This window comes from Schistocerca cancellata, chromosome 9 (genome assembly GCF_023864275.1).
Source record: "Schistocerca cancellata isolate TAMUIC-IGC-003103 chromosome 9, iqSchCanc2.1, whole genome shotgun sequence".
In the NCBI taxonomy this organism is placed as follows: Eukaryota; Metazoa; Arthropoda; class Insecta; order Orthoptera; family Acrididae; genus Schistocerca; species Schistocerca cancellata.
Window position 1 is genome coordinate 176,224,844 of NC_064634.1, and position 26,356 is coordinate 176,251,199.

Consider the following 26,356-nt stretch of genomic DNA (forward strand, 5'->3'; position numbering starts at 1 on the left):
TCGGTCATTCACGATTGCCATAGTGAAGGAGAATTTTATCATGCCTTCCTCTCAGCATATTGGTCTCAGGCTACACAAGACCAAGTAAAACATAGCATCATAATGATGAAACATTTCGAACAATCTGAATTTTCCAGTCTTGTGAAATATTTTGAAGACATGTTGCACAAGAATCAGTACCTGTCAAACCCATACAGCCCCTCAGAACTCATCCGCATTTGCTTAATCAAAATCAAATGGTTCAAATGGCTCTGAGCACTATGGGACTCAACTGCTGTGGTCATAAGTCCCCTAGAACTTAGAACTACTTAAACCTAACTAACCTAAGGACAGCACACAACACCCAGCCATCACGAGGCAGAGAAAATCCCTGACCCCGCCGACTTAATCAAATTACCTGAACATTTACGACATATTATTTTGGCAGGACGTTGCAAAGACGACATTGAAGCTTTTCAGGGACTCTTACAAGAATTAGAAATTGACACTGACAATCGCGGGATGTGAAAACAGGAGCACAACAATTACAGGTCACATCCATCACAATTCCGTAATGACAGAAACAATAACTGGACACGACAAGTCTATTCTTACAACACAAATCGTGACCAAAACAGACACCACCCATATGACAACCACTGGCAGAGTAATAATAGTTACAGAGAAAGATCGCATTTCCGTACTAATGAATATGACACAGATAACCATAGAAACAGACAATAAGGGAACAAAAACAATTATTATCAAGGGAGACAGAATAACTTCAGACGCAACACTTCAGCACGCAGTTACGATTCCGGAAGATATTCCCCACCACGTGACCGGCAAAAAAGAAACTATGGAATCTACCGACATGACGACAGACGATATAATCGTAACGACAGACCTGAATTTCGTCAGAACTGGCGAGATTCAAACCAGGCAGGGCCCTCTCGACAAGGTGATTTGTAGAAGTTCGACCTCCAAATCCCAATAACGATGCACACCAACAAAGAGACAAACAATGACTTGCACCGCAAGCAGCCACGTGCGCCGGCTGGCTCAGAGAAAAATAACATAGATGCTAAGCTTGAGAAAAAATTTTAGCATTCTATACCGATGTACCATATACCACATGATAATTCCACTGAAGCTGGAGCTCTACATAGCAGGAAGAGTAAAGGTTTACATCATATTTCACACGTAAAACCGTTTATTGAAAGATAATCTGCTTTTTAACTTAGCCTTTGCTACAAAATTTTTCACTTCACATTACTAGAACGTCTCGTCAGACTTAGAAACTGTTAACATGCAACTATGTTTTAAAGTTAACTATCCAGTCTAGAACCTGGGGAACATATTTAGACAGTAATTACGAATTCGTTGTTTAGTGAACAGATGACACTGTGTTATTGTGCGTGTACATTCTTGCTTGTTAGTTGTATGATTACATAACGACTATAAGGCTTACATACTTAGAACATATACTGGTACTGCTAATGAGATTTTAATGCAACATTTTGGTTTACTTGAAAATACATTCTGGATTTAAAGTGCTTTCTTGGAGATACCAGATGACTCGGTGGTTAGTTTAAGTGACAGCTACACGATTTTATCATGACGCTACTAATGAGTGACAATTTACAATGTTGCTTTTGCGGTGTTTCTGTTTTATATCTGCACAGTTTTTCTGAAGTCTTCTGGAAAGGGAAACATGTTTTAGTAGTAACTTTTGTGGTATAGCTACAATGAGACAGCCTTTTCTGTAGCACAATAATACGTTACAGCACAGTACTTTCTTCATCACAGAAATAAGCGTAATAACTAAGATATCTATACGCAAAGCATTTCACTTTTGTTTATCATGAGGTAAGTACAATGACTTCTGCAGAACTTAGCTTTCGGAGGACGATAACTATGACACTTACACAGAGATTAACTTACAAGATGCACAGTTTAGCGCTACAGTACATGTATTTGAGTGATTAATTTTGTACTTAAAACATTTATTTTTAAAGATATTTGAAGTACAATGATACAAAGGTTTTCCGTGATACATTTCATTCCATTGCTGTAATCTGTAACACCTGAGGGTATTATTACATTAATCCTCAGGGGGGTACATGCTTACTTTGTGCACCATGTGTGTGGCAAGCACAAAGAGCCCTTGCTAATATGGTATTTGCTTATACAACTTTACACATCGGTACCATATTTCTCTAACACTGAATTACACATTTAACTGAGAGATAAACATTTCTTTTACTACGTCAGTGACAAATGTTTACGCAATTACGTAGTTGGATAACTTCATACATATGAAATTATATTTTGTCTGTACTTAGTGAACTGTTCATATTTTTTCGGAACCATTGTGATACTACGAGAGCTTTGAATGATGTATTAGGTATGGGATCATGATTTTTAAAGTACGATTGAGGTAGATGACACTATTGAAATGAGCAGAGAATTGTTTTAGGTTTTTAAATTATTGCATAAAGCTATGACGTTTTTGAGATTTGACTGAGGTGTTATGATGTTATTATTACGACGACGATGTGTATTATGCTGGTGAGGAATGTTTATTATGGTATGTATTTATTATGACGAAATACTGAAGAAGTGTCGACGAATATGTATATGTGTAATAAGGTAAGGAATAATGAGTAGTGGTTAGGGACTCTGACTTGTGAAAAAGGATGATGGAAGCCAAGAATCGTACTTTAACGAGTTATGAAATGTGTGTAAATGCGTGAATGTATCACAATGCCGACGAAAATTTTTTGGACACTATTATATTTAAAGGATTTTGTTTTTACACATTTGTAACGCAAATTCTCGACCTGTGAAATTTTATATGAGACTGTCACTGTAATGAAAACTGGTGTCGTAAATATTTCGGTAAGAAAGTTAAGTGACCACCTTCACGTAATGCGTCGTAGGCACCCAGCTGCGCGACAGTCGCCTGGAAAAAAAGCCATTAGTATGTGCCTTTCAGAGTCACAGGTGGAGAAAGAAAAGAGGCCATTATCCTTGCTATTGACATTCCTTTGTAGAAAGCATCGCAAATATGACACGCTCAAACTTGAAAACATACGATTACACTGTGGAGCTCTTAATTTATGATACTTACTAAAATGCCTAATGAAATGATGAGAAACATTTTTACATCTATTGTCTTTCTACTTGAGAGATTTTTTTTGCCTTTGGTGACGCAATTTGCCTAGTGAATGACGTTTCATACGTTGTTTTATATATATATTTGCTTATTTAATTTAATATCTAGTTTCTAGCTCCACTGCAGCATTAGTTAAAATAAAATTTAATAGATGTACTAATATCACTATTTTCTGTCTACAGACCCAGTAAAGAATAATTTTATGATCTACTTCCAAAAAAAAAAAAAAAAAACATTTCCACTTCACAGGAATTGCATACATAATTTTCTTTTCAAGTACTTGGTCATTTATTCCATAGAATAAGTTTTTGTGGTGCACCACTTTAATTACATAGACATTAAGATGTGAATAGACATTTCCCTTATTGGCATTGCTGTCTTTAGTGTACTAGTTTTTCTGCTTGTGGGTTTGTCGTGTTTAGACATAAGTTATTACATTTACTGCTGCTTGCTTTGCCAATTTCCATTTTTTTGTCATTGCTGTTTGTGTTAATTTGTTATGTGCTGCTGCATTGCCTCGTCCATTGGTATATATATCTGAGCTCAGTAGATTTAAGTTAGCTTAAGAGGGGGTAGACTATATAAGAAACTAACTATGATGAATTGGAAGAAATGCATTGAGAAGCTATAAGAAAATGGCTCGGCCAAAAAAGTAGTGTACAGTGGAGAAAAACAATTTTTGATAGAGGGTGTGAACAGAATGCAGAAAGCATGCTTGGATAGGATTTTTTTGGTGGAAACAAATGTTGAAATTAGACGAACGATCTATGGAATGAAGTTTTTGGTTGGACTGCAGTACCAAATGTTACACTGAAAACAAACCCTGTCCTTTCCTCCTGTGTTATTCTGCTATGTGTTTGTCTACTCTTGTGTATTTGTGTTTTTCCTGTTTTTGTGTGTTTAGCTAATAAGAGTTATGTTGTAGAATTTTTCTAATAATATGTTAATTTCTTTGTAAACATTATTAATTCTGTTCTGTTTCAATGCTCATGTGTGAAATTAATCTTTCGAAAACTATTCTCATTCTTTTATGTATTTACTTATGTCATAATTCCTGTAACTCTGATGTATATGTCTATTTCTAATCTTTGGTAAAGCCTGTGTTACTACAAATGTTATCTGTACTGTTATGTTCTTTAATGATGTATTTTGTACCTTTGTAATTGTATTCTTATATTGTAAATTTATAATTGTATAGACACCAGTTCTTCAAATTAAGTATCATTTCACTGCCCACGTTTCTGTTGGTCATAGTATATCGACAATATGTGAGAAGTAGGGACTGTTAGTGTTTGCACATGTGTTAATAATTCAGCAAGGGACTGGATAACAGCATTGCTGGTTCTGAACACATTTCCAAAAACTTTGTAAGTGCACAAGTGGTGGTTTATGGACTTGCTATATTCTCTGCAAGCCTCTTTGATGGTGATTGTGCACCTGCACAGTCGCAACAGATGACTGCTGGCCGTCTCTACAAGGACTACAGTGGTTCTGCACCTTTGATGACCCGCCAATACCATTATTTCTACAAGGACTGCAGTGGGTCTGCACCTTTGATGACCCACCAATACCATACTCTCTACCAAGGCTGCAGTGGATCTGCTCTGTGATGACCTACCTACCAATATTCTTCAAAACTTCGACTGACTCTGCTGTGGGTATGCTCTGTTGTGGCCCATTACCTGTCTGCATGTCAAGAGTCAGCACTGTCTTTCCGTTGGAAGGACAACACTACTTCTTCAAGACTGCATGGAAATCCACTACTTCAGTGTGCATTTTCTTTTACTGCTCAGACTTTGAGGAAAAAAAAAACACTGCAATTTTACTGTGATGAATGATCAGGACTGTCTTTATGGACTGTGAGAAAATTTTAGCTTTTGACCAACATTGTATCAAGAAGTGTGTGCATTTGATTTCTTTGTTATCGTAATTATGATTATGAAAATTTTTTTCAGATCTGTATAGGCCAGTGCCCAAAACAATTTGTAAAATTTTTTGTGGGGAGCATGGGGGCTATGTAAGTAGGCTATTTAGGTTTTTATATTGGTAACGCCACGTAGCGCTCTGTATGAAAATCACTGGCTGTGCTGTGGCTGGTTTGCATTGTTGTCTGCCATTGTAGTGTTGGGCAGCGGCAGCTGGATGTGAACAGCGCATAGCGTTGCGCAGTTGGGGGTGAGCCGCCAGCAGTGGTGGATGTGGGGAGAGAAATGGCGGAGTTTTGAAATTTGTAAGACTGGATGTCATGAACTGCTATATATATAATGACTTTTGAACACTATTAAGGTAAATATATTGTTTGTTCTCTATCACAATCTTTCATTTGCTAACTATGCCTATCAGTAGTTAGTGCCTTCAGTAGTTTGAATCTTTATTTAGCTGGCAGTAGTGGCACTTGCTGTATTGCAGTAGTTTGAGTAACGAAGATTTTTGTGAGGTAAGTGATTTGTGAAAGGTATAGGTTAATGTTAGTCAGAGCAATTCTTTTGTAGGGATTTTTGAAAGTCAGATTGCGTTGAGCTAAAAATATAGTGTGTCAGTATAAGCACAGTCATGTATAATTTTTTCTAAGGGGACGTTTCACATGGCAGACCATTCGTACTATTGAGGACCGATGCCGAGAACATCAAAGGCACATGAGACTGCAACAGCCCAGTAAGTCGGCAATTGCTGAGCATTGCCTGTCGGAACTCTACAGCATGGATTATGACCAAAGCAAAGTCCTAACACAGACTTCCAAATACTGGGACCGTGTCATCAAAGAAGCCATAGAGATCAGAGTAAGGGAGCCACAACTAAATCGTGACAGCGGTTACAACCTTAGAAAGGCGTGGGAACCCACGATCGTCCGAATTAAGAAGAAAAATGGATATTTCCCAGAGTGTACCGACTTCGGGGGAGGAGGGAAAGCCCGCATCTCGTGGTTGTGCGGAAGCGTTCTCGCTTCCCACGCCCGGGTTCCCGGGTTCGATTCCCGGCGGGGTCAGGGATTTTCTCTGCCTCGTGATGGCTGGGTGTTGTGTGCTGTCCTTAGGTTAGTTAGGTTTAAGTAGTTCTAAGTTCTAGGGGACTGATGACCGTAGCAGTTAAGTCCCATAGTGCTCAGAGCCACTTGAACCATTTTTTTTGGAGGAGGGAAGAATTAACGAGAGCGGTGCCGGCAGACCCCGCTGAACGAGAAGACCTAGGACGCAGCGCCCAGACGGCGGGAGAACGGACGCTGCACCTGGACCGCGCGTGGGCCGCGGACCGCACCGACTCATAGGAAGCGCCTGACGGAGGAGTGGGAGGGGGATTGTCCTATATATACACATGGCGCCGACCCACCGCCGGTCAGTACATCAGCGCACCTGATGATGGCATCATGGTCGACTGCCGAAATTTTGTGTCCTACGCACACACATACCAGGCTGTTCACCCGAGATTTATGTCGTCATAAAATACGGCTGGAGAAATTGCAGAATCACATTACTTAGCAGTTCTTTAATAGTGCTAAATTTTCAAAAATTTTCACCCATTACTTCATCCCCATAGCGTTAAATAATGAAAAGTGCCGAAACACGTGTTTCTTTATTTCTGACAGAAAAAATAAATATCAGTTTTCGTAGGTCTAGCTTCAAAATTGCCTCAGTAGCAACATTTTTCAAAATAAAACCTCGCCCCATATTCCACCCCCTTAAAATTGGAATTTCGAAAAATCCCTTCTTAAACGACGCCTACTGTCAATTTTCTATCCTTAGCAATCTGGACTGGGTGATGATGAGTCAGTCAGTCAGTCACTCCTGACATTGCCTTTACTAGTATATAAACTTTACGGATAGGTTCAGACTTTGCACGAAGGTAGGTAAATCGTAAAATTCAAAAGAACCATTTTTATCAAATAATCTTTATTCGTTGTTGAGATTCGATGGTTTAGATTCGAGCTAAATGAAGCATGTAAAAAAAGTTACATTGTTCTCCGTTGTTTTTGAATCACTGCACTTCTATACTTCAAACTTGTATTAGTCGGTTCAAAGTTTGCACGAAAGTAGATAAGTGGATGAACTTACCCCGAATTATTTTTATGGTTCAAATGGCTCTGAGCACCATGGAACTTAACATCTGGGGTCATCAGTCCCCTAGAACTTAGAACTACTTAAACATAACTGACCTAAGGATATCACACACATCCATGCCCGAGGCAGAATTCGAACCTGCGGCCGTAGCAGTGTCGCGGTTCCGGCCTGAAGTGCCTAGAACCGCATGACCACCGCGGCCGGCAATTATTTTTATCCAGTAATCTTGATCAGCTGTCGAGATACGATGCCTTACAGTCGAGCTAGAGGTTTTTGAAGCGTGCCACTTATATTCTTTAAACTTGTACGATTCGGTTCAAACTTTGCTGAAGGTACATAAAAAATGTTTCATTGTGACTTGATCCATTTGTCTAATTTTCTTTATCCGTTGTCGAGATGGTTTTAAGGCAAGCTAAACGTTGACGTAAAATTCATTCTTATGTGAACTGAATGCGAGGAAATCGTGCAAACTGAATCAAATAAATAAGGAATGCATTCTTAGACTGAAATTGAAAACTTGCTTTCAGAAATGTAGCTTTATGAGGATTTTACCTGCAAAAAACACGTTTTTTGTGAGTTCTGTGAAGCATGCCTTTTCTACGTTTCAGACTTGCGAATCGGTTCAAATTTTATATGGTCTTGCTTTCTTGTGAAAGCTTTACCCGTTACCATGAAATAAGGAACACGGTCCGAAGGCAATACAAATTTCTACACCAGATCAGTCATCGCCCGAGTCAACAAAACTCTACAATCTATTATGGTGTAATATTAAAAGTATGGCAGTGTAAAAGTTGGGGACCAGAATGAAAAATCCTCCTATCATATCACAAGAAGGTTAATGTATCCCAGGCAGCGTTAAGGGTATAAAAGCAGGGAACTAGCTTTTCGACTTACCCGGCAGCTTCAAAGACAATTGAATCAAAATATTTTGACATATGCGTGCGTTTTTACGAGTTAGCTTTACTTCCGAGGGGCAATGAGATCTCTTAGCTGCAAGGTGTTGGCGCACCTGCATGTTGCAATTTATACGCTACAGTCCCTCCTCCTGTGCCCAAAATCCGAAGGAACATACATTTAATAATAAGTAAAAACGTTTTTCTGAGGGGATAAAATTTCTGGAAGTGGATATGTTCCTAGGAATGTTAAAACAATTTCTCCCTCTTTTATCCCCGAAACCACTCTCTGTTACATGTATCGTGAAGAGTGTAAGAACAAGTAGAACCAAATGTAAGTGCTTCTAGAAGGATATTTCCCAGTAGGAAATATCCGAGTGGGAGTGCATCTATAATGGGAAGTATCCCAGAATTGGGATGCATACGTCCTAAGCTTTAATGACACGTTATGTCGTATCGCACAACCTGACAAATACGATGTTTGATGACATGATGGCACGTGCCATGCTATATGATATGACAACATGTATCGTGTTACTTTACTGGACACGATGCTTTGTATTACGTGACATGCGTACTAACAATTAAAAAACCGCGAAAAAGTCATTATGTTTTGAAGCTGCCAGATACGTCGAAAAACCAGTTTGCTTTTTTTACAGCCCTAACTCTGCCCAGGACATATTAGCCTTTTTTTTACTGTGTCAGGAGTCTTTTCATTCTGGTCATTTACTGTTCCAAGACTGTCCTACACAGCCCAGGAGTTTGCGTTCATTGGACTATTATTTATGAATGACGCGATGTTTAAACGTGCTAGTATGCTTAACACACCGCTGCCTCCTTTCTGGGAACCAGGGTGATGCAAAACTTTGTATTTTATTGTGACTCGTAACGGAAATTTTTCTACACCCTATAAAGATTAACTATTTTAAACCGCAGCAAAAAAAAAAAAAAAAAAATAGAGCGTTGTGTGTGTGTGTGTGTGTGTGTGTGTGTGTGTCTGGCCTCGCTTTTGAGGGGTAATCATAAAGCTACCGTTATCATTTCTAAAGAATAACATAGGTATGTGGAGTCCTGGTACACACTGAAATAGCCGCGCCACAGTACCATACCGTTGCACGCCGTCAGTACTGTACTCGTACGTTAAGGGCACCTCCAATGAAAGCACATAATATCCAAAATTAGTATACTGATTCAAACTGTCGGATGATTAAATAATTATACGACTGTTATTGGCAAACACCTTGCCATGTGCTAAAGAAACAGCATACTCGGTGTCCCACCTACTGTTGCTACCAAATATATTTCCGAAATGAAACAAAGTGTGGAGAATGCAACTGGCTAGGGATACACCTATGTCAGGGGCTGATAATGGGCAGGAATGCATAATCCATACAAGTAAATAAACATCGCTTTCAACACAAAGTTCGATTTTTTAATAACGCGGCCTATCACGGGGGTGGAATGACTGGCCGAACCGGGATTGAACACCATTCACGACGCAAATAAATTTTAAATACGATTTATCACAATACGCACGTTCCTTGACAATGTCAAATTACCAGTGCAAATGAGTAACGTCAGCTGAAAATGAAGAGAATAAGTTTAGGCTCCGACACCTCAGGGTGATCGCTTCGCGTCACAGGTTAGGCTGGTCAAGTAATGCAGGCAACATCTCACTCTAAAATATACATATTAAACGCCCTTGAAATGCATACAGTAACAATTGATCAACTGACATGCTACACACCGAAATTCATCTACATCTGTATGGATACTCCATATACCACACGTAAGTGCCTGGCAGAGGGTTCATCGAAACACCTTGACAATAATTCTCTATTATTCCCATCTCGAACAGAGCGCGGAATTCTTTACAAGAATCTATTTCCTGTAAAAACAAATTTCAATGCTATCAACCACAGAGAATTTTAATAACGCGAACAAGATACACACTGTAAATCAATTATCAACAAGTTCAGAAGCCAAAATGGATACGCACAAAAATTAGTATCAGAGATGTCCAAAATTTGGCGGGCGCACGTGCACTCAAACAATAACTGGAACCCTCACTTCAAATTACTTAAAGAGTTTGACAGGCAGTTTATAAACATACTTGAAATTGATTTAAAACGCGAGCAATTTTAATAATTACAGATGCGCTCACACTGAAAATAGAGGGCACAGCCTAAATTAGCCTAAGACTCTAGAGCAATAAGTAAATAAGGAACGAATGAGTGTCCAAGCAACCAATAGAATAAATATCTTGATTCAAATTTAGATCAAGTTATTTAACAAATGGACTAAATCTAAACACGGCTTGCACGCACATGCGCTTGATAATATTAACAACACTTGAGTCCTACAGTACCCCGAGTTGCTGTGCCAAGTGAGGATGATAGCTCCCGTCAACCCTCGCAGAAAGGGCGCGGAATTTATTCACCTAGTTTTTACAAGTCACGTTGATCGGACAGTCCCTTTATGAACCACATAATTTAAAGGGGAACTGTTAAAAAAGAAAGAAGAAAAATTAAAGTAACAATGACGGAATCCAGAAATACATTTCTAGGGAGTCTGAGTTGCATTTCGTATAAATCTAACAATTTAAAACCTACTTGTCCGGTACCGGAAAACCAAACTTATACCAATGAGTAACAGGAGGATCCTAATACACAGAACTATCGGTTAAAGCCACTTAAAGAACTGGTCACACAGCGAACTTTCTTGCCCCAAGAGCACAGCGTGCGACAAAACGAGGTTAATCACAAGCAAAGTTCCAAAATGTATTCAGCTATTATAAGTATCCGACAAGCTGCTAGAGAACGCAAATGGTCATCGGTATGAGGGCCGCTTTCCCCCAGTGGCATGAAATGAAATGATCGTATGGTACTGACGGGCGGGAGTCCCTACCTAGTGACGCAAGTCTTTTCAGTGGACGCAACATTGGACGACTTGAGTGTCGATGACAGGGACAACACAACATCCAGTTCCCGGGCGGAGAAAATCTCCAAGTCCCAGAATCCAACACAGGATTGCAGGATGGCAGCCAGACGTGAGGAGGATTCATCTAAGGGGGCGGACTTCCCCAGTAGCATTAGGGCGAGGAACGCTTTCAATTCTATCACTGGATTTCTCGTGAGTTTTGAGGAGAACAATGTCCGCAACATTAAATTTTACTGACTTTACTCTCTGATCGTGTGTTTTAATTCGTGCCTCAGCACGTTTTATCATTTTCTATCGAGCCACCTTTCTTTGTGTGACATGTCTAAGTCTTGTAGTGGTGGAACATTAGTCAAATCTTCTGTACAGTTTTTGGTTTTTTACCAAACATAATTTCAATTGGAGTGAACCCTTTACTCTCATGTGAAGCGGAGTTCATGATTCCTTCAATTTCATACTTGCCCAACGCCCTATAATTGCCACGGCAGTATTTCCTAAAATACCTACCCAGTTCACGCATGTAGTGTTCTGAAGGTTTATTTTGAGAATGCTGTGGCGATATATGAGTAACTTCTGCACCCTTTTCTTTCATTCCTTCATTCCATACCTCAGATATAAATTGTGATCAAGTGTCAGATAGTATTGTTTTCGGTTTCCCGATTTTCTCAAAATAACCAACCAATTTACTGAATACTAGAAGCTTTTCGTAAAGGCTACAATTTTACAAATTTGGGAAACGTATGTAGCACCACCACAATATAAGTAAGATTTCCAGTAACGTTTGTTAAGGCCCATAAACGCCTGTTGTCAAAATTGTTAGGTTGTCTTTAGGTTGTATGCTTTGCATTGGACAATGGCTAGTCCCATTTGGTACTTTTACCTTCTGACATTCATCACAAGTTCGTACTCTCTCGGTTACTTTTCCTGTCATATTAATAATCGTTACTGACTCTGCTATCTTATCAACACACTTCTTTTGTCCGCAATGACCATATGCCAAATGAAAATAGACAATCACTTCGCGTAGTATTTGGATGGACAACGTACTCGCCAGTTTTCCTTACTTTCATCTTTTCGCAAATACAACACACCATCATACACCTTGTAATATTTCCTTAACTTTTCTCCTTCTTTGTTTCTAGCATCGAGTTTAGTTTCCACTAACTTTAAGCACTCGTCTACCGGTTGATATCGGCGTATGTTCTTAGATATATCTTCCACCTCCCTTTCCCCTTCAACATTTTTGAAATACATTACTTTGAACGTCTTTTGTGTATATCTGCAACACAGTTGTCTACACCTCTTACATAACAAATTTCGTAATCAAGTATCTGTATGTATATCGCCCACATCGTCAGTCTGTCATCAAAAATGTTAAGTCCTTATGATCTGTGTGCACTATCACCTTGCGTCCCCATAAAAAACCTTTAAATCTTTCAAACCCCCAAACAACAGACAACGCCTGTTTTTCTGAAGCAGTATATTATGCACATATCTCGTCAAAGTTCTACTCGCGGATGATATGGAACGACATTCTTTACTTCCTCCTACCTCTATTTCCTGAAAAATATGAACTGCGATGCCATAATCGCATGTATCCGTGCCACTATGAAAGGGTAATGATAAATCATGATGGTGTAAAATTCGGCCCTTTATAAGTTCCTGTTTTAATTTGTCGAAAACTGACTGACACTTATCCGTCCATACAATTGCACTATTTTTCTTCAATCAATTACTTAAAACTGGATCATTGAAAGCTTGTCCTTTTACATATTTGCGAAAGAAATTACATAAGCCAAAAAATCACTTCAGCTGTTTTTTCGTCTTTCGTGGTTGGCAATCTCCAATCATTTCTAATTTCCGCAGGTCTTTCGTTATTCCCGTAGTCGTTACAATATGACGTAAGAAATCTAATTTTTTACAAAATCACATTTCTTGATTTTTAACGTCATTCCACCTCGTCTCAATGCATGAAAAGTTTCTTTCAGCAACTCACAGGGCCCATGATGGTGTAGCTACCAATAAGTTCAAAAATGGTTCAAATGGCTCTGAGCACTATGGGACTTAACATCTGTGGTCATCAGTCCCCTAGAACTTAGAACTACTTAAATTTAACTAACCTAAGGATATCACACACATCCATGCCCGAGGCAGGATTCGAAGCTGCGACCGTAGCGGTCACGCGGTTCAAGACTGAAGCGCCTATAACCGCACGGCCACACCGGCCGGCCTACCAATAAGTCATCAACATAAATTGTTATTCTACTCGCTAACTCTTTTTCTAACACTCCATCCAATGCTCGGACGAACACGGATACAGATGTGTTTAATCCAAAGGCAATGACTTTATATTGATATCACTTTCCCGCAAAAAGAAATGCTGTCAGTTTCCTTGATTTTGGTTCCAACGGAATTTACCAATATCTAGCCGTCAAATCAAGACTTGTATTTCACACCATAAAATTTCTGAAGCACATCATCCAAACATTCTGGCCCAACAGTCTCACGCTTCGCTACCTTATTTAAATCGCGCGCGTCTGTCACAATTCTCACTCACCCATCTTTCATATTGACCAGAACAAGTGTTTTATTGTACTGACTCCTAGATCTTTCAATTATTCCGCGTTCTTTCATTCGATTTATTTCTCTCTGTACTGTTTCCTTCCTAGCTAACAGAATTTGATAGATTGGTCCGAAAAATGGTTCATGCTATATAGTTTCGATTTCATATTCAAAGTCGTGTACAAAACCAGGCTTCTCTGAAAATACTTCTTTATCACTGGCTGAAATATTTAAGAATTCCCTTTTCTGTTCTAATGATGTTCGCAAAACTTTTTCTACTATGGCTTTCATTTCGTCATCAGATTGGTAAAATTGATTCAAGTTTCTAACTTGATTGCGCTCAGCTACGTAACCCAGACCTGCACACATTGGTAACTTCAGTAGTCGTAAATTAACTTCAATCCTTTCACCAATTTCCACTACTTCATCAAAATACAAATTTATCTTCTCATCTCCCACTGAACAAATTATTTCCTTCCTATCATAGTCAATAATTACTTTACACTTAGCCATCCAATCCATACCTACAATTATTTCAGTACTTAGCTGAGGAACCACTAGGAAGTTGTGTTCAAACAACACATTTTTTATAACCATTTGTAACAACACCTGAGATTTTATTGGTTTACTGCAACTATCAGTAGCACCTATTATCTTCACGCCCTCAACTGGCATTTCGACTATTTCACGTTCGTTCCTACTATGCTCATAAAATGACTGGGAACACTCACTAATCTACCACTATCGATTAATATATGAGATTCCACACCATGTATGTTTATCGGAATCATTATTTGTTCAAATCGTCTCGACTCATCACCTCTATCTTCAATAATAAACCCTGCTCCTCTTCCAGATCATTCCACAGAATACCATCTGGCTCAAACATTTTATCCGGTGGTTTCTTCTGCCTCTTACTATTACCTTCTTCCGTTTGAAACAAAACATGTTTTATTTCCGGAGTATATGTTGCATCGTCAAGCTCGCTTACTTCATCTGAACACAATGCTTCTGCCGTAACTTGGTACACATTGGAATCTTCCGTTTCGCTCTCTAATCTCACCCAGTTATCAGAACAAACATACCCTTGTCCCATAACACAGTTTGCGGCTGTCTTTTCTAATCCGCTGACTTCGTCGAGTTCGGGAATGGCATCAACAAACAAACTATTATTACGCACTTCACGTGCCCCATGTTCTTTATTATATTCACATTTCTCATCAACATTATCTACTTTACGTAACATCTCTTTCAAATTACTTGCCCCTATCGTATCACAAACAAAATACTCATCTTCATTACTCATCACTTCATTACTTTCCGTAAAATATACGCTATTTACTTCCTTCCATTCCTCCAAACCATCCTACATATTACTTAACTGCGTCATCAATTATTTATTCCCAATTATTTCAACTTCATATACCGAGACAATTAGCTTACTCGCTACCGGAAGATACGCTAAACTCGGTGCAGCGGTATTGTACTCGCACGAGTAGCCAGCCACACCAACAACATTTGTAATTTCGCTTGCTAATACATCCGATTTTACCAGCGTCCGAATCGTGACATTTCTGCAACATTTTTCATTCTCGCTATTTCCATTGTACACTTGACCTTGTTTAAGATCTTTACTAGTTTCGCTTCTCTTTGCGTCGTCATTGTTGCGGCACCAATACTGCCTCTGAAGCCTGCGGGGTCTCACAAAGCGATCGGCAGCAGTAGGGCCCGCTACTGTTGCGGACTCCCGTTTTCTACTCTATCATTGCCGTGGTGGTTACAATTGTAATCTCCCCTACCACGGCCAAAACCTCTTCCGGCGCGTCTTCTTCTATCTATATCTGCCGATCTCACATTGTAATCAATATTTAAGTTTCCGTTTTGACTTTGATTATTTTGACCTCGTCGATCGTTGTTGTTGTTGTTGTTGTTGTTGTTGTTGTTGTGGTCCTCAGTCCTGAGACTGGTTTGATGCAGCTCTCCATGCTGCTCTATCCTGTGCAAGCTTCTTCATCTCCCAGTACCTACTGCAGCCTACACCCTTGTGAATCTGCTTAGTGTATTCATCTCTTGGTCTCCCTCTACAATTTTTACCCTCCACGCTACCCTCCAATACTAAATTGGTGATCCCTCGATGCCTCAGAACATGTCCTACCAACCGATCCCTTCTTCTGGTCAAGTTGTGCCACAAACTCCTCCCCAATTCTATTCAATACCTCCTCATTAGTTATGTGATCTACCCATCTAATCTTCAGCATTCTACTGTAGCACCACATTTAGAAAGCTTCTATTCTCTTCTTGTCCAAACTATTTACCGTCCATGTTTCACGTCCATACATGGCTACACTCCATACAAATACCTTCTGAAATGACTTCCTCACACTTAAATCTATACTCGATGTTAACAAATTTCTCTTCTTCAGAAACGCTTTCCTTGCCATTGCCAGTCTACATTTTATATCCTCTCTACTTCGACCATCATCAGTTATTTTGCTCCCCAAATAGCAAAACTCCTTTACTACTTGAAGTGTCTCATTTCCTAATCTAATACCCTCAACATCACCCGACTTAATTCGACTACATTCCATTACCCTCGTTTTGCTTTTGTTGATGTTCATCTTATATTCTCCCTTCAAGACATTGTCCATTCCGTTCAACTGCTCTTCCAAGTCCTTTGCTGTCTCCGACAGAATTACAACGTCATCGGCGAACCTCAAAGTTTTTATTTCTTCTCCATGGATTTTAATTCCTACTCCTAATTTTTCTTTTGTTTCCTTTACTGCTTGCTCAATATACAGATTGAATAACATCGTGGAGAGGCTACAACCCTGTCTCATTCCCTTTCCAACCACTGCTTCCCTTTCATGTCCCCCGATTCTTATAACTGCCATCTGCTTTCTGTACAAATCGTAAATAGCCTTTCGCTCCCTGTGTTTTACCCCTGCCACCTTCAGAATTTGAAAGAAAGTATTCCAGTCAATATTGTCAAAAGCTTTCTCTAAGTCTACAAATGCTAGAAGCGGAGGTTTGCCTTTCCTTAATCTTTCTTCTAAGATAAGTCGTGGGGTAAGTATTACTTCACGTGTTCCAACATTTCTACGGAATCCAATCTGATCTTCCCCAGGGTCGGTTTTTACCAGTTTTTCCATTCCTCTGTAAAGAATTCGCGTTAGTATTTTGCAGCTGTGACTTATTAAACCGATAGTTCGGTAATTTTCACATCTGTCAACATCTGCTTTCTTTGGGATTGGAATTATTATATTCTTCTTGAAGTCTGAGTGAAATTCGCCTGTCTCATACATCTTGCTCACCAGACGGTAGAGTTTTGTTAGGACTGGCTCTCCCAAGGCTGTCAGTAGTTCCAATGGAATGTTATCTACTCCCGGGACCTTGTTTCAACTTAGGTCTTTCAGTGCTCTGTCGAACTCTTCACGCAGTATCATCCATTTCATAATCATCTACCTCCTCTTCCATTTCCATAATATTGTCCTCAAGAACATCGCCCCTGTATAGACCCTCTATTTGCTCCTTCCACCTTCCTACTTTCCCTTCTTTGCTTAGAACTGGGTTTCCATCTGAGCTCTTGATATTCATGCTAGTGGTTCTCTTTTCTCCAAAGGTCTCTTTAACTTTCCTGTAGGCAGTATCTATCTTACCCCTAGTGAGATAAGCCTCTACATCCTTACATTTGTCCTCTAGCCATCCCTGCTTAGCCATTTTGCACTTCCTGTTGATCTCATTTTTGAGACATTTTATTCCTTTTTGCCTGCTTCACTTACTGCATTTTTGTATTTTCTCCTTTCATCAATTAAATTCAGTATGTCTTCTGTTACCCAAGGATTTCTACTAGCCCTCGCCTCTTTACCTAGTTGATCCTCTGCTGCCTTCACTATTTCATTCCTCAAAGCTACCCATTCTTCTTCTACTTTATTTCTTTCCCCCATTCCTATCAATTGTTCCCTTATGCTCGCCCTGAAACTCTGTACAATCTCTGGTTCTTTCAGTTTATCCAGGTCCCATCTCCTTAAATTCCAAACTTTTTGCAGTTTCTTCAGTTTTAATCTACAGTTCATAACTAATAGATTGTGGTCTGAGTTCACGTCTGCCCCTGGAAATGTCCTTAAATTTAAAATCTGGTTCCTAAATCTCTGTCTTACCATTGTATAATCTATCTGATACCTTATAGTATCTCCATAGTTCTTTCATGTACACAACCTTCTTTCATGATTATTGAACCAAGTGTTAGCTATGATTAAGTTATGCTCTGTGCAAAATCCTACCAGGCGGCTTCCTCTTGCATTTCTTAGCCCCGATCCATATTCACCTACTATGTTTCCTTCTCTCCCTTTTGCTACTGTCGAATTCCAGTCACCCACGACTATTAAATGTTCGTCTCCCTTCACTACCTGAATAATTTCTTTTATCTCATCATACATTTCATCAATTTCTTCATCATCTACAGAGCTAGTTGGCATATAAACTTGTACTACTGTAGTAGGTGTGGGCTTCGTGTCTATCTTGGCCACAATAATGCGTTCACTATGCTGTTTGTAGTAGCTTACCCGCACTCCTATTTTTTATTCATTATTAAAGCTACTCCTGCATTACCCCTATTTGATTATGTATTTATAACCCTGTATTCATCTGACCAAAAGTCTTGTTCCTCCTGCCACCGAACTTCACTAATTCCCACTATATCTAACTTTAACCTATCCATTTCCCATTTTAAATTTTCTAACCTATCTGCCCGATTAAGGGATCTTACATTCTTCGCTCCGATCCGTAGAACGCCAGTTTTCTTCCTCCTGATAACGACGTCCTCTTGAGTAGTTCCCGCCCGGAGATCCGAATGGGGGACTATTTTACCTCCGAAATATTTTACTCGAGAGGACGCCACCATCATTTAATCATACAGTAAAGCTTCATGCTCTCGGGAAAAATTACGGATGTAGTTTCCCCTTGCTTCGTCGATCGTAATAGTTACTATTTACGTTCTGATTATAGCTGCTGTTTTGGAGATTGTACTGGTGATTTTCGTCGTCACGGTATAATACATCTAGATCAAATACCTTTTTCAAAAACGCTGTTTTGCTACAGTCACCAATTACGTAGCCGCGGACACTATGTGGCAATTTGCCGCGCAGTATGCCCAAAATTCTCTTTTTGGTTGCGTCCTTTTACGTGCTCGATCTTTTTACACGTATCCTCGCAATAACTTTTCATATTTGAGTCTCTGATGGCACGGTACGGAGGCGCATTCGTAAATTCCGTATTTAATTCCTCCTGTTTAGTGGTTGACCAGTATTCGTCGTCAAATTGTTTTAAGAATTCGTCAGGGCGCGAACTGCCCAACTATCTGCGCCACCACTCATTCGTGTCCTTGCAATCCTGACTTGAATTTCTTGTGGCAATTCTTTTGGAATTAATGACTTACATTTCTCCATGAACGTGACAGGATTACTACCACCTTTCGGATCAAATTTTTCAATCTCACTGCTTATTTTGCTCTGACATACCCGTCCTAAAACGTACGTGGCGGTTAGATTTCTTGCGTTCTCTAGATTTGTAATACGCTCATTCCTCTCACCCACACCTTTGTCTTTTATTTCAGAAAAGTTGTCATTAACATGTTTCTAACGCCTGAACTTTGACCTTAATACTCACAATTTGGCCGTTCAATGAGTCCACCGAATTTTTAAAGTCAGGACAGACTGTTGCTATTTCGGGATTTACCTTTTTGTATACATTTTCATTGATCTCGTCCGTTCTCACACCGATATCATGTTTTAGTTGATTACCGATGTGTCCACATTTTTCATCTACTAAGTCGCCCAATTGTTGTTGCATGTTGTCTTTCATTCTTTTCATTTCGTCCGCAAAAATGTTTTGTCACATCTTTCCTGTCATTGCTAAATTTAGTATCTAGGTCACTTATTTCATTTCGCAAGGTTTTGTTTGAAATTTCTATTTCACCTCTCACAGCATTTATTTCCTCTTCTACAGAACTTATCTCACTACGAGGTGCATTCAAGTTCTAAGGCCTCCAATTTTTTTTTCTAATTAACTACTCACCCGAAATCGATGAAACTGGTGTTACTTCTCGACGTAATCGCCCTGCAGACGTACACATTTTTCACAACGCTGACGCCATGATTCCATGGCAGCGGCGAAGGTTTCTTTAGGAGTCTGTTTTGACCACTGGAAAATCGCTGAGGCAATAGCAGTACGGCTGGTGAATGTGCGGCCAGGGAGAGTGTCTTTCATTGTTGGAAAAAGACAAAAGTCACTAGGAGCCAGGTCAGGTGAGTAGGGAGCATGAGGAATCACTTCAAAGTTGGTATCACGAAGAAACTGTTGCGTAATGTTAGCTCGATGTGCGGGTGCGTTGTCTTGGTGAAACAGCACACGTGCAGCCCTTCCCGGTCGTTTTTGTTGCAGTGCAGGAAGGAATTTGTTCTTCAAAACATTTTCGTAGGATGCACCTGTTACCATAGTGCCCTTTGGAACGCAATGGGTAAGGATTACGCCCTCGCTGTCCCAGAAGATGGACACCATCATTTTTTCAGCACTGGCGGTTACCCGAAATTTTTTTGGTGACGGTGAATCTGTGTGCTTCCATTGAGCTGACTGGCGCTTTGTTTCTGGATTGAAAAATGGCATCCACGTCTCATCCATTGTCACAACCGACGAAAAGAAATTCCCATTCATGCTGTCATTGCGCGTCAACATTGCTTGGCAACATGCCACACGGGCAGCCGTGTGGTCCATTGTCAGCATTCGTGGCACCCACCTGGATGACACTTTTCGCATTTTCAGGTCGTCATGCGGGATTGAGTACACAGAACCCACAGAAATGCCAACTCAGGAGGTGATCTGTTCAACAGTCATTCGGCGATCCCCCAAAACAATTCTCTCCACTATCTCGATCATGTCGTCAGACCGGCTTGTGCGAGCCCGAGGTTGTTTTGGTTTGTTGTCACATGATGTTCTGCCTTCATTAAACTGTCGCACCCACGAACGCACTTTCGACACATCCATATCTCCATCACCACATGTCTCCTTTTCACACCACGCAAATTCAGAAAACGAATGACGGCACGCTGTTCAAGTAAGGAAAACGTCGCCATTTTAAGTATTTAAAACAGTTCTCATTCTCGCCGCTGGCGGTAAAATTCCATCTGACGTACGATGCTGCCATCTCTGGGACGTATTGACAATGAACGCGGCCTCATTTTAAAACAATGCGCATGTTTCTATCTCCTTCCAGTCCGGAGAAAAAAAATCGGAGGCCTTAGTACTTGAATGCACCTCGTACTTACGGTCTTCACCACGGAGCTAATCTCACTACTTACTGAATTCATAATTTCGCTTTTACAGAGATAATGTCACCGCTTATGGAATTTCTTATTTCGCTTTTCACAGAGCTAATCTCACTGCTTATTTGCTCACTCATTTTCTAAATCATTTGGATTAAACCATTCATACTAAATACCGGCAAATTACTACCCCGCTCCATTGTCTGTTTCGTTTTTATCTTATATCACTTTTATATCCTGTCATTCATTTCCAAATTATCATTAATATCTGCAAATATACCTTGCTTTACCTTTGTATTATTTAAACATTCAGTTCCTCCAGTATTGTTTAGTTTGTCGTCAATATCTGAAACATTGTCGAACATATGTATGCTCGTATCGATACATTGTAACACTAATGTTGCTTGCATTGTTGTACCTGAAATTTTCTCGCTATTATTCATTGAAAATAACTGCTGCTAATTTTGCAGGGCTTAGGACAGTCATAATTTTGATGCACTGTCCTGCCACTGAGAGCCACGTCTAATGCTCCTACCGCTCCGGCCAATTAGGCTTTTCTATATATACACTGAAAGCCTCTATGAGGGGGAAGATTTGTCTGAAGTGATAGAAGAAGAAACAGGAGTTCATTTAGAAGAGATAGGCGATCCAGTATTAGAATCAGAATTTAAAAGAGCATTGCAGGACGTAAGGTCCAGTAAGGCAGAAGGGATAGATAACATTCCACCAGAATATCTAAAATCAATGGGGAAAGTGGCAACAGAAGGACTGTTCACGACCAGGAACGAAGTGCTCATATTAAAAATGGTGATAGGCAAGGATTTAGCCTTTCGCCACTACTGTTCAATCTTTAGATTGATAGAAATAAAATAAAGGTTCAGCAGCGGAATTAAAATTCAAGGTGGAAGGATATGAATGATACTATTCGCTGATGACATCGCTATCCTGAGTGAAAGTCAAAAAGAATTACATGGTCTGCTTGACAGAATAAACAGTCTAATGAGTACACAGTGTGGACTGAGAGTAAATCGAAGAAAGACGAAGGTAATGAGAAGTAGTAGAAAGGAGAACAGCGAGAATCTTAATATCAAAATTTATGTTCACGAAATAGATGAAGTTATGGAATTCTGCTACCTAGGCAGTAAAGTAATCAATGACGGACGGAGGAAGGAGGAAATCAAAAGCAGACTAGCTATGGCAAGAAAGGCATTCCTGGCCAAGAGAAGGCTACTAATATCAAATATCAGCCTTAATTTGAGGAAGAAATTTCTGAGAATGTACGTCTGGAGTACTGCATTGTATGGTCGTGAAACATGGACTGTGAGAAAATCGGAACAGAAGAGAATCTAATCAATTGAGATGTGATGCTACAGGCAAATGTTGAAAATTAGGTGGACTGAAATGGTAAGGAATGAGGAGGTTCTACGCAGAATCAGAGAGAAAAGGAATTTGTGCAAAACACTGATAACGAGAAGGGACAGAATGATAGGACATCGGTTAAGACATGAGGGAATGACTTCCATGGTACTAGAGGAAGCTGTAGAGAGCAAAAAACTGTAGAGGAAGATAGAGATTGGTATACTTCCAGCAAAAAATTGATGATGTAGGTTGCAAGTGCTACTCTGAGATGAAGAGGTTAGCACAGGGGAGGAATTCGTGGCGGGCCGCATCAAACCAGTCAGACGCTGTTGACAAAAAAAAAAAAAAAAAAAAAAAAAAAATTCCCGTTTCCTAAAGTCCTTAATCAGTGGGGAAGAGGTATCTACTCCGAAGAATAATGCAAAACGGAGAGAAGTTCAAAAAATTCAAATGGCTCTGAACACTATGGGACTTAACATTTATGGTCATCAGTCCCCTAGAACTTAGAACTACTAAAACCTAACAAACCTAAGGACATCACACAACACCCAGTCATCCCGAGACAGAGAAAATCCCTGACCCCGCCGGGAATCGAACCCGGGAACCCGGGCGCGGTAAGCGAGAACGCTACCGCACGACCACGAGCTGCGGTAAAAGTAGATGAAGTTATAACAGGATAGCCATTGCTGAGTACTTCAGCAATGACGATTAGAAACAAATTATGGTAAATTTTATATATTATTATTACGTAAACTAAGTTTTTAAATAACAGTAGTTGGTGGAAAACCTGGAAAAAACTTTTAAACTATTTCATCAATGAAAATAACCAATGGCCGCCAGTTCCTAACAAGAACAAGAATGTTTAAATTGAAACTGTACTTTATACTCGTAAGCAATCTTACGTAAGAATGGTTATTGGCGCCATGATGTAGGAACTGTACCTAACACACACTTTCAAGTACTGCACATCACACATGTCACAGTAGTCACACAATAATCAAACAGCAAACACATGCAATATATTATATTAATTTTCAAACATCAATGAAAGTAAGATTGTTTACTGGCTGTGGACAGAAACTTTTTGTTACGTTACTCACCTTAACACTGATTGTCGTAATCGTAGCAAGCAGAAAGATTATTCGAATTTACTCAATGGTAAGAACTGTCATTTATCTAGCAGTTACTCTGATATTTCTTTGTAATAAAAGTTTTAGATTATGCTGTGGTGGCCGTGCGGTTCTAGGCGCTTCAGTCCGGAACCGCGGGACTGCTACGGTCGCAGGTTCGAATCCTGCCTCGGGCATGGATGTGTGTGATGTCCTTAGGTTGGTTAGGTTTAATTAGTTCTAAGTTCTAGGTGACTGATAACCTAAGATGTTAAGTCCCATAGTGCACAGAGCCATTTTTTATGCCACAAGCTATAAATTAGAAACTGTTCTTTGATAGTGAAATTCAGCGTCCAAGTTATGTAAAGATTTACTACCAATTTTTAAATATGTAAGTTACTCTATTTTTAGCAAATGAATTAATACTGAATTTTACATCATTCAATTTATGACATTACTCATACTACAGCCAAAGATTTCATTGTTACGTGATTGTCCAAGAGTTGGAAAAATTATGTTTTGATAACTTAATAAATTAATGTTCATTTCATTATCAGTTCTTTTTCTGATTATATTGGTTCGTACAAGGGGACAGGAAGATACTACTTGGATAACGACTGACAAAAATTATTTACAGAACAATATGCACGAAAACAATGTTATTTACGCAATAAAATTCCAGCTACGCTGGTGACTGTAGTGCCAGGCATTTCCAGTGCGCTGGTGATCCTGTTTCACTTCTAGTTATAAAAAGTCTAGATCTTACTTCAGTTTATCATGCCGTTGGTTTGTCGAGAGGCTTCATGTTGCGGTAAAATTAGGCACAGGTTGATCTTCTTGCCACACCATAGCCAATAACAAGGGTCCACAATACACTTGATGTTATGTGAATTTCACTGGCTGCATTTGTACTGAGCTCAATAAACGCCTTACATATAGTTTGCCCATATTAAACATTGGCCAAAACAAACATTTCAGTTTTCACTGTTCCGCACTTCGGGAACAAACTTTTTATCTCCGCACTTTTGCATAGCCACACCGGCGAATACACACAACCAACAAAAATAGTCTTCTCCCGACTCCGAATTGCTACTTTTTTGGTGCGCTCGCACGCCCACCGACAAGGCATTTACAATTTATTGCACCATTTGAGAATGGCTTTTCCCTCACTAGGCCGGTGTATCAACTTACAAAGTGTTAACATTCCATGTGTATTCCCTTTCTAAAATAACAAATAGCATTTGTAACTTGACAACATATTTACAAGAATAATATTCAGCACAGCTAATGAAACAGACGTCGTAAAACACGTAGAAAATGTGTGATCACCCACAGAGTTGCTGTGTTATACACTCCTCGCACGCTCAGTTCCTGTCGTATATATACGTTGCTAGCACTGAAAGCTTCATGATTGAGGATGGATATATACGTCCTAGCAGTGTCGGTTAGACAGTCACGGACTACCTCGAGTTCCTGCTGCTAATAAGGCAAGTACACCATTACTTTGTTACATATTTTACGGGCTTCAAACAGGATCGACTTATTCTCAATTATCTGTGTAGTTACTAGTTTATTTTTGTAATTTCTTGCACTTTTCAGTGATTACTAGGCACATCCATTTATTTTAATAACAGTGTAGCTTAAAGTACCGCCGTTGTTATCGACCCTTGTATCCATCTTCATACTGTACAGGATTTTGTTTGTTTTGGTTAGAACAGCTTAGTGGCAGTTAGACCGTCACTGAGAGAGCACCTTGAGTTCCTGCTGCTAATAAGCCGAGAACACAGTTCGTTTGTTACATATTTTCACGATCTTCAAACAGTAGTGGATAGGAACTATGACTGCTGTGTGTAGATGCGAGTTGAGCTGGTGACCCTTTGCTCACAGCTCCAGGTGGTGTTGGCTTCCGTCACACAGCTTGAGGCTGCTGCAAAGGGGCATCACTGTGGTGGATCGGACGTGGGGATGCGAGGGACGTCGAGCACGTCTCACGTGTCCTCCAATTGGTCCACTGATGTGACCTCCTCGGGTACTGCCTGCGCTGAGGTTGACCCCTCACCTGTGGCCGAGTGGGAGATCATCCCAAAGTCTGGCAGGCAGCAGAAGACTTTCTGAGCGGCTGATCATAGGGCCTCCCCAGTACGTTCGACGAACAGGTTTCGGGCGTTATCGGTGGCTGACGAAGTCTCTGAGCTGGATGCAGTCGTCCACCCTGTTCCAGAGGAAGCTTCTCGGCCCGCAAGATCTGTGCATTAACAGACGTAGGGTTTCCTGGTAGTTGGGAGCTCCAACGTTAGGCGCGTAATGCGACCCCTTAGGAACATGGCTGCCAAGGACAATAAGGAAGCCAGTATACAATCAGTGTGCATACTGGGGGTAGTCATTCCGGATGTGGAAAGGGTGCTTCTGGATGCCATGAAGAGCACAGGGTGCATCCAACTGCAGGTGGTGGCTCATGTCGGTACCAACGACATGTGTCGCTTTGGATTGGAGATTCTTTCTGGTTTCGGGCGGCTAGCGGAAATGGTAAAGACTTCCAGTGTTGCTTGCGAGATTAAGGTGAAGCTCACGATCTGCAGCATCTTCGATAGAGCGGACTGTGGTCCATTGAGGCAGAGCTGAGTGGTGGATCTGTATCAGAGACTCAGCCGGTTCTGTGCCAGTGTAGTCAGCAAATACTTGACTAGCGCCATCGGGTGATGGGTTTCCGGCTTCAGTCATAAAACGTCATCCGAAATTGTACTGAATCCTTTCTCAGAAAACTATTATGAACAATTAGTTCATGAGCCCACTCAAAGCGAAATGGTTGAGAAAGCATACCTGACCTTTTAGCAACAAATAATCCTGGACAAATAGGGAGCATCATGACGGTTACAGGGATTAGCAATCACAAGGCAGTTCCTGATAGACTGAATAGCGTAACACCTTCAACTACAACAAGAAACGCAAAATACATCTATTTAAAAAG